We start from the raw sequence: 10840 nt of genomic DNA, 5'->3' as shown, positions 1-10840 counted from the left end.
CCAGCCCTTCCCCTTAGCTCAGCCGGCACACAAGCCTCCATTGCCTGTGGAGGCCTCTCATGTCTATGTGAGGCTCCCATAAGTACGACAGTAAATTTGTTTTTCTCCTGTTAACCTGTCATATGTCAATTTAATGAATAGACCAGCCAAAAGAACCTAGAAGGGTAGAGGAAAAATATTCCTCCCCTACAGTTGCCAAGGGCTAGGGGAGGGGGAACGAGAGGTGGTATTTAACGGGTACGGGGTTTCTGTTTTGCAAGATGAAATGCCTGGAGATTGATTGCAAAATAATGTTAATATGTGTAACGCTAATGACAGGGAAGTCTACTCGATGCTCTGTGGTGACCTAAATGGGAAGGAAATCCAAGGAAGAGGGGATATATGTATATGTGTGGCTGATTCACTTTGCTGTACAGCAGAAACTAACACAACATTGTAAAGCAACTATACTCCAATTTAAAAAAATATATATATATACACACACACACACACACACACATACTTAATGCTAATGAACTGCACACTTAAAAATGATTAAGATGGTAAACTTTATGTTATGTGAATTTTACCACAGTTAAAAAAAAATTTTTTTTTAAACCCCTTAACAGTAGCCACAGCAATTCTTTAGAACTTAAACCTACAGAAGTTTGCAGGGATTTGTGTATATTATCCCTGTGTGCTAAATAATAAATACACAGTGTGTATTTTATCCCTGACATTATTTAATATTGCCTGTGCGTGATGGTCATAAAAACCAGGCAAGCTTCAGTCCATCTTGTTACTGTTTTCAACATCTCTGTGGACAGTGCACCCTCATGCTGCGGGCGGCCCCCCTGCCCACCTTGGGCACAGCTGGCTTTGAGGCCTTTGCAAATGCTGGTCAGATGCTGGCTCTGCTCCCTACTGGCTGCGCGGCCCTGAGAAGTTAGTCAGTTACACCTTCATTGATAACATGGAGCTCCTCATGGTATCTAAGGCACAAAGATCCGTTAATAACACATGTAGCGTTAGGACAGTGCTTAGCACAGTAAGCGGTCAAGTATTCACTCCACAAGGAGGCCCTATTAACCATCGGACAAAAAACACTACCCAGATTTCTTTAATTTGAATTGTTTCCCGATATTTAAAAATCAGGCTATTTTATATAAAATCTAGATTTATAATTGCTTTCAAATCATCAGAAGTGCAGCCAACACTGGGCTCCTGTTTCCACACGGCAATGACATGCTGGAGATGAGTAGCAGCCACTTTTAAGAGAAGGGTTCCTGACCTCCCCGGTTTGCCACAGTCCCCACCACTCCCTTTTGTACACCCCAGCCAGCTTTACGTTATACATAAAAAAAATTCACATCCAAGAAACCGATACACGTTAGGATACTCATTTCACGCACAACTTCGCCAACGCAGTGATCAAGGGGAATTTTGTTTTTTCCATAACTTCCCATATGTTCACAGAAGGGGGAGCCACAGTTATTCTGTCAACCTTGCAGCAGCCCTCAGATTGCCTGCCCTCCACCTGAGACGCCCGTCAGAGGGAGGGCCACTTTCTGTGTGATGCTCCAGTCTCCCTGCCCACAGAGCAAGCTTACTTAATCATTTAACAGATCAGCCAGGTAAGTTTAGCTAAACTGTTGACAATATCACAACATTTACATTAGAAAGGTACACATTAGACTGTGACAAACTATAACGTCCTTAAGTCATAACCTGACTTGACTGGATAATTTAAGTTTTGTGGTTTTGCACCCATAAGAAACTTAAATGAGCTCAAGATTTAATTGACTGGGGGGAGGGTGTCTCTCCTGCCATTTTTACCATGTGGGCCCTGAATGCTTCTTGTAGGATTGAGAAAGGCAGTGTCCGGAGGGAAACTGATAATAAAATTGACACAAGACACATGAACAGGAGAAAAAGAAATAAATTTTAATTTGTGCTTATAGAGGTTTCATAGAAATGGGACCTAAGAAGTGGCCAAAGCAAGCAGCTTTTATATTTTTTAGACAAACAAATTTGAGAGGAATTGACAGGAAAAAGAAACTTAGGCTTTCGGTACTTAATTAGGGAAGACTCTAAACAGGGTTTGCGTTTGGAGTGGTAAATTAAAGAAGCTACAGGTGGTTTTTAGAGACTCGCGGCCCTGAATTCCCTGTTTCTGACAATAAGGGTGTCCTTCTACCTCCAAGCGCAGAGAGTGGACCTTTCACATGAGAGATTTATTTCCTGCTTTCAGGAAGACAGAGAGGAGGGTCACAGTGCCCCTCTTGTATCAGCTATCTCTTAAGTAATTTTAATTCAAAATAGTTACTATGCCATTAAGGCATATTTGGGGGTGGCCTGCCCTGGGTCCCAACAGCAGAAATCATCTTTATTTGAGATTTCTTACTTTCTGTCCTACCATTATTATCTCATGGAAAAAAGGTAAGTTTGTGAGACTAAACCCAACTTCACTTCATGAGAACAAAAGACCCTCCTATCAGCCGGGGAATCCCAAGGGATTTAAGAGCTCTGTGTAAGGATCCAGGGTAAGCTCTGTGTAAGGACCAAATATTACAACAAATGATGCTCCTAGTACTTTTATCATTTAGGAAATTAAGAGGGCTTTAGGAGCTCTGTGCCATGCACTGGGGGCAGAGACCAATCACACATTTCCTATTATTTCATAGTAGGCAAGGAAAACCAACCCCATTTCACAGATCTGGAAACTGAGCAAGGCCAGGGGCTTCTAAAAGGTCACATGATCAGTTGGTTGGTAGACTAACACTTAAAACCCAGTTCTCATGACATCCAGGCCAGTGCTAAGGGTATTTCCAATGACATGTGGGGCTTTTTGTTTTTTGTTTTTTTGCGGTACGCGGGCCTCTCACCGTTGCGACCCCTCCCGTTGCAGAGCACAGGCCCCGGACGCGCAGGCTCAGCGGCCATGGCTCACGGGCCCAGCCGCTCCGCGGCACGGGGGATCCTCCCGGACCGGGGCACGAACCCGTGTCCCCCGCATCGGCAGACGGACTCTCAACCACTGCACCACCAGGGAAGCCCATATGTGGGGTTTTTTTGTTGTTTTTTGAAAAATATTTATTTATTTATTTTGGCTACAGTGGGTCTTAGTTGTGGCATGCGGGATCTTTAGCTGTGGCATGTGGGATCTTTTTTTTTTTTAGTTGCAGCATGCGGGCTCTTAGTTGTGGCGTGTGGGATCTAGTTCCTTGACCAGGGATTGAACCCGGGCCCTCTGCATTGGGAGCACGGAGTCTTAACCACTGGACCACCAGGAAAGTCCCGACATGTTTTGCATGTTGGGTTTTTTTTTTTTTTTAGTTGCAGCATGCGGGCTCTTAGTTGTGGCGTGTGGGATCTAGTTCCTTGACCAGGGATTGAACCCGGGCCCTCTGCATTGGGAGCACGGAGTCTTAACCACTGGACCACCAGGAAAGTCCCGACATGTTTTTTTAAAAATGAGAATTCTTTTCTTGTTTCATTCTTACTTTGAGTGTGAGGTGTTCATGAGAACAGGAACTGGACCCATCTGTGTTATCTCTTCCACACTAATTAGTCTCAGTTTGATTTTGCTCAGGTCAGTTCAGGGACACACCGAAACGAGGATATTAGTCATAAAAAGAGATTGAAAAGGAGCTGCTGTGGCGTGCTCTGTTGTTTTCCAATGCCAATTTTCATCCCTGAGGTGGGACGAGACGATTGCCTGCCACAGAACTCTGTGTGTCTTTCAGCAAAAATGGGCTGCATTTGGATGCTAAAGAGTTGACATCCTGAGAAACTTGGGCTTCAGATATCAGGTTCTTTTCCTCCTGGGCAGAAGAAAATGACACCCTGCCTGCACCTCAGCTGTTAACTTTCCAGATGCCATTGTCAACTGTCATCTTTCCAACCTCACTAAATATCAAAGCACAAGACATAGGAATTGGGAAAGTGTTCTCAAGAGACCCAGCAAATGCACGCTTTTAAGCTCACTCTCATCTTACAGGCGAGGACACTGAGACCCAGAGACTCAGAGTGAAGTGCCTGTGACACCACTGGGTCTGACCGAGACCTTGGCCCCAGTGCATGTTCCCGTATTTGGGGGCTGCGATCGAGGTGAGGTTAGAACACTCCACACGCCCCAGGACAAGAGCATTTTGTTAGTTGGTTTAATTATTTCTCTTTTTAAAAATATGACCTTGTTTATTCATGTATTTATATTTTTTATTGAAGTATAGTTGATTTACAATGTTTCAGGTGTATAGCAAAGTGGCTCAGATAGATATATCTATATCTATCTTCAGATTCTTTTCCATTATAGGTTTTATAAGGTAATGAATATAGTTCCCTGTGCTATACAGTAGGACCTTTACTATAATAATTACTATTTTATACATAGTAATTATTTCTTTTCAGTCAGGGAAATGGACCACGTTCCTGCTTAAAATACCTTCATGGTCTTTAGACCAATGACTGGAAAATTGTGAACAATAATCATTTTTTAAAGAAACACGATCGATTAGGCAGAACATGCTAGCTTCTCGACGAGTGTCCATGGAATCCTGGTTCGAACATGAATTATAAGTTTTGACTGTGAGCAGAGACGAGCTATAGCACCTCCAGGGATGAAGGATTCGTCAGCACCTAAGCCGGCTGCTTGCTCCTGCCCCGCTCAATCTAGGATCTGCCTTCCCACAGCTTCCCTCCATCCGTCGGCCTAAACTCTCCCCTCGGGAGCACCGCTGAGGATGAGCCTGACACGGCCCTCTCCCCACTGCTTGTCCTCTACACTCCTGACACAGGCCCGCGGGAGGAGGGGACGCCGAGACACCGCTCAGCTTGAGGGTGAGGCCCCGACGCCACTCCGAGCCTGGCGGTCTGCACCCCAGTCCTGGATCCTCCACTACTGATGGCGGGGCCTTGGCCAAGTCACCTCGACTTCCCTTCTGTCGTGAGAGAGCTGATGGCGCGCCTTTATTCTTTCCTGACACAGCTGCTTAGAGTTGTATTAATCAGGGTTCTCCAGAGAACCAGAATCGGATGTTCATGCGTGTGTACGTTTCAAGAGGTTTATTTATTTATTTACGTATTTATTTATTTATTTTTAAACTTTTTTTTTTTTTGATGTGGACCATTTTTTTTTTTAAGTCTTTATTGAATTTGTTACAATATTGCTTCCGTCTTATGTTTTGGTTTTCTGGCCGCGAAGCATATGGGATTTTAGTTCCCCCATCAGGGATGGAACCCGCACCCCCTACATTGGAAGGCAAAGTCTTAACCACTGGACCGCCCGGGAAGTCCCTCAAGAGATTTATTATACGGAATGATTCCCATGGTTAATGGGGCTTACAAATCCCAGCATCTGTGGTCTGCAAGCCGGAGACCCAGGAGGGCCAATGCTGTGGTCCAGCCCGAGTCCGAAGGCCTGAGAACCGGCAGAAACAATGGGGTAAGTTCCAGCCCAAGGGCAGGAGAGGACCCAAGTCTCAGCTCAGCACTCAGGCCAAGGAAATCCCCTCTTACTCAGCCTTTTTGTTCTATTCGGGTCTTCAGCTGACTGGACCGCATTAGGGAGGGCAATTCACTTTACTCAGTCTACCGATTCAGGCGTTAATCTCATCCACAAACACCCTCGTGCAGAGACCCAGGATGTTGTTTGACCAAATGTCTGGGCGCCCCCGGGACCCAGTCAAGCTGACACATAAAAATTAACCATCATAAGAGCTACTAATTTCCCACAAGCACTGGTTTCTGGGCTTCCCACAAATTATGAACTGCTGTGTTTTCACTCTCATCCAGTTGAAAATATTTTGAAACTTCCCTTGTTACTTTGTTTTTTATTCGTTGCTTATTTAAAAGTAGGTGGTTTGATTTTCAAATATTTTTGAGATTTTCTGGATAGCTTTTTAATTTTCTTTTTCATCGTAGTAAATACACATAACAGATACTATCTTCTGAACCGTCTTTAAGTGTACAGTTAAGTGGCATAAGTACATTCACATTGTTGTGCAACAATCACCCCCATCCATCTCCAGAACTCTTTTCGTCTTGCAAAACTGAAACTCTGTCCCCAATAAACACTAACTCCTTATTCCTCTCTCCCTGAGCACCTGGCAACCACCTTTCTACTTTCTGTCTCTATGAATTTGACTGCTCTAGGTACCACATATAGGTGGAATTATACCGTATTTGTCTTTTTGTGACTGGCTATTTCACTGAGCATAATGTCCTCCAGGTTCATCCATGTTGTCGCATGCATCGGAATTTCATTCCTTTTTAAGGCTGAACAACACTCCGTTGTCTGCAGAGACCACATTTTGTTTATCTGTCATCTGTTGCTGGACACCTGGGTTACTTCTACCTTTCAGCTGTTGCAAATAGTACTACTGGCACACAGGTGTAAAAATATCTCTTGAAACCCTGCTTTCGATTGTTTTGGATGTATACTCAGAAGTGGGATTGCTGGATATAGTAATTCTATGTTAAATTTTTTGAGGAACTGTCATTCCCACCAGCGATGTATGAGGGTCCAATTTTTCTACATCCTTGCCAACACTTGTTATTTTCTGGGTTTTAAAAAATAGTATCCACCCTAATGGGTGTGAAAAATAGCTTATCTTTATTAATACCTAATTTAACATGATTTTTGAGAGTTATTTTATGGTCCAGCATGTGGACTATATGCAGTGTATATTTCATGACTACTTGAATATTATGTGTATTCTGCAAGCATTCAGTCTATAAATATCAATGAGGACAGTTTGTTGAGAGTATTACTTAAATATTCTATATCCTTATTCATGTTTCATGTACTTTTTTGTCTACTGAAAGGAGGTGTTAAAATAGTCAATATTATATGCTAATAGGTTTGACAACCTAGATGAAAGTAACAAATTCCTTGAAAATCACAACTCAGTGAAATGGATACAAAAAGAAATAAAAAATCTGAATGATCCCTTAACTGTTAAAAAAAATTAAATTGTAATAAAGAACTTTCCCACAAAGAAAAATCCAGGTCAAGGTGGCTTCTCTGGGGACAGTAGATCAAACATTTATAGAAGAAATAATTCTAATTTACAGCATCTCTTCCAGAACATAGAGGAGGTGAAGATGTTCCCTACTCTTTTTACTGGGCCAACATAACCCTGATACCAAACTCTGACAGAGGTATTACAAGCAGAGGAAAGTACAGATCAATATCCCTTTTAAACACAAAAATTATTAACAAAATATTGGATGATCGTTACAAAGCAGAAACCAGCACACCATTGTAAAGCAATTATACTCCAATAAAGATGTTAAAAAAATATATTGGAAAATAGAATCCAGAAATATATAAAAATATAACACATCATGACCAAGAAGTACTTATCCCAGGAATGTGAGTTTGGTTTAGCATTCAAAACTCAATCAGTATATATCATCACATTCAGGAATTAAAAATGGAAAAATCATATGACCATCTCATTAAGGCAGAAAAAGCATTTGAGAACATTCAACACCCACTCATGCTAACAGCTTTCAATGAACTAGGAAGAAAACTAATAAAATGCATCTATGAAATACACCGTTACCAACCTGCTTAATAGTGAAACGTGGAAAGCTTTCCTTCATATCAGCAACCAGGCAAGGATGTCTAATCTCACCACGTCGAATCAACATTGTATTGGAAGTTCTAGCCAGTGCAGCAAAGTAAGGGGAAAAAAAAGAACATACTGGGGGCTTCCCTGGTGGTGCAGTGGATAAGACTCTACGCTCCCAACGCAGCAGGCCCGGGTTCAATCCCTGCTCAGGGAACTAGATCCCACATGCATGCCGCAACTAAGACCCAGTGAAACCAAATAAATAAAATCAGTAAATAAGTTTTTTAAAAAGGAAAAACAACATATTGGAGGAAGAAATAAAGCTCTTTCTATCTGCAGGCAACATGATCCTGTATACAGAAAACCCAAAGAATCATAAAAACAAAACCAAAAAACTGCAAAAACTAGTAAGTGAATTTAACAATGTTGCAGGTGATAGGGAGGAGGAATTTTTCCTCTACGCTTCTAGGTTCTTCTGGCTGGTCTAAGAATTAAATTGACATGAGACAGATGAACAGGAGAAAATCAAACAAAATTTAATAACATGTATACATGGGAGAGACCAAGGAAAATGCAGGAATTCAATAAAATGGCTGAATCCATCACCTTAAATACCATCTTCAGCTAAAGACAAAGAAGATGCTGGGGGAAGTAGTTTGGGACTTCAAAGGGGAGGACGGCAATTCACACAGAGATGGAAAAGCACGTGTTTGGTAAACAAGCTGTTGCTGGGCCAGGCAGAGACAATGGAACACAGAGAGGAAGTTTAACCAACAGACTTTGCCGGGTTCCTCCTTGCGTCCACACCTAGTTCACGTTATCTATAGTTATCTGTGGAGATAGCTCCCTTCCTGGAACAGGTCCTCTATCTACCTTCTTTTTAGGCAGTTAGGGGGATGTCAAAGATTCTGCCAGAATCTTCTGGGCCTTGATGATTTTCAACTTGAAATAATCCCCATGCCAAAGAGATACATTTGGCATGGCAAGTTTTGCTCCTTTACACAGGATACAAGATCAACATAGAAAATCTGAGTTTACATACCCTAGCAGCAAGAAATTGTGAAAAAAATGTAAAAAGACATCATTTGTAATACCATAAAAATATCACATATTTAGAAATTACTTTGATAAAATAAATGCATGATTTCGACATTAAAAACTATGAAACAACGCTGAGAGGGCGGATACACTATGTTCATAGATTGGAGGATTAAAAATTCATAAGCTGTCCATCGTCCCCAGATTCACCTATAATTTAACACAAATCGAAGAAAAAAACTCAGTAGGCTGCTTAGAAGGAACTGACAAGCTGATCTTAAAATTTACATGAAAATGAAAATGATCTAGAAGAGCCAAAATGATTCTAGAAAAGAACAAATTTGGAAGACTTCTACTTTTTTATTTCAACACTCACTGTAAAGTAATCAAGCTTTTATGGAATTGACATAAGAATAGACAAACATATTTATGGAACAAAATGGAGTCAGAAATAGACCCTCACATACATAGTCAAATGAATATTGACAAAGATCCTAAAGTAATTCAGTTGGGAAATGCAAGCTTTTCAGAATAGTGCACAAAAATATAAAAAATAATTTGAGATATACGCAGAACAATACATCTTCTAGGAGAAAACATGGAAGAATACGTTTGTGACCTAGTGGCAGGCAGAGATTTATAAGTAACAAAACCATACAAGAAAAAAAGTGGTAAACTGGGTTTCATCAAAATTTTAAATTTCTCCTCTTTGAAGACACCGATAAGAGAACGAAAAGACAGCCACAGACTTGGAGAAAATATTATCAAATCATGTATCTGATAAAGGAATTGTACTCAGAACAAGAACGCTCAAAACTAAATAAGGAAACAAGCAATCCCCAAAAAAAAATACACAACAGATTAGAGCAAACACTCCACCAAAGACATGTAAGTGGCAAATAAGTAAAGGAAGATATACACAACATCCTTAGTCATAAAAGAAATGCAAATTACAACCACATTGAGATACACTTGATAGCTATTAAAATAGCTAGAAGGAAAAAGATGTATCACACGAAATGCTGATGAGATTGTGTTGGAATTAGAATCCTTATGGAAAGCTAGTGGGAATGTGAAATGGTTCAGACACTTTGGAAATCAGCTTGGAAGTTTTTAATAAGTTAAACATATACATACTCTAGGATACACCAATCACACTCTAGGTATTTACACAACGAAATGACAGCATATGTCTCAAAAAGATATGAATACAGACGTTCACATTGGCTTCCGTTGATTTAGCAAAAAATTGAAAATTACCAAATATCCATCAGCATAAGGGGGAATAAAAAAGGTTTCTCATAGAATGGAATACGTCACATTCATAAAAGAACAAGGTATTAATAACTATAGAAACATGAATGAATTATAAATAAGTATGCTGACAGAAAGGGAGTGAGGAAGGGTGTGAGGGAGCCCCAGTGAGGGAGGGTGTGAGGGAGCCTGAGTGAGGGAGGGTGAGAGCGAGGTCACAATGAGGGAGGGTGAGAGGGATTCTCAGTGACAGAGGTTGTGAGAGGGCCTCAGTGAGTGAGCATTAGAGTGAGCTTGAGTGAGGGAGGCTGAGAGGGAGCCCGAGTGAGTGAGGGTGAGAGGGAGCCTGAGTGAGGGAGGGTGATAGAGAGCCTGAGTGACGGAGGGTGATAGGGAGGGCGATAGGTAATAGGGAGCCTGAGTGAGCGACAGTGAGAGGGATCCCGTGTGAGTGACTGTAAGAGGGAGCCCAAGTGAGTCTGGGTGAGTGGGAGCCTGAGTAATGGATGGTGAGAGAGGGTGATAGGGAGCCTCATGACTCAAGGTGACTGGGAGCTTGAGTGATGGAATGTGAGAGCGAGATCACAATGAGGGTGAGTGAGAGGGAGCCTGAGTGAGGGAAGGTGAGAGGGAGCTGAGTGGAGGGAGCCCGAGTGAGGGAGGGTGAGAGCGAGGTCACAATGAGGGAGGGCGTGAGGGAGCCCGAGTGAGGGAGCCCGAGTGAGGGAGGGCGTGAGGGACCCCGAGTGAGGGAGGGCGAGAGGGAGCCCGAGTGAGGGAGGGCGAGAGGGAGCCCGAGTGAGGGCGGGCGTGAGGGAGCCCGAGTGAGGGAGGGCGAGAGGGAGCCCGAGTGAGGGAGGGCGTGAGGGAGCCCGAGTGAGAGCACTTTAAAAAGTAAAAACAAAGCAAAACAAAGAAACAAACGAAAAATTAAAAAAAAAAAACCCAGCTGAATAAAAGAAGCCAGACGCAAAGGGAGGTACCCTGCATGA

This window comes from Physeter macrocephalus, chromosome 18 (assembly GCF_002837175.3).
Source record: "Physeter macrocephalus isolate SW-GA chromosome 18, ASM283717v5, whole genome shotgun sequence".
NCBI classification, from domain to species: Eukaryota; Metazoa; Chordata; class Mammalia; order Artiodactyla; family Physeteridae; genus Physeter; species Physeter macrocephalus.
This window is presented reverse-complemented; position numbering follows the sequence as displayed.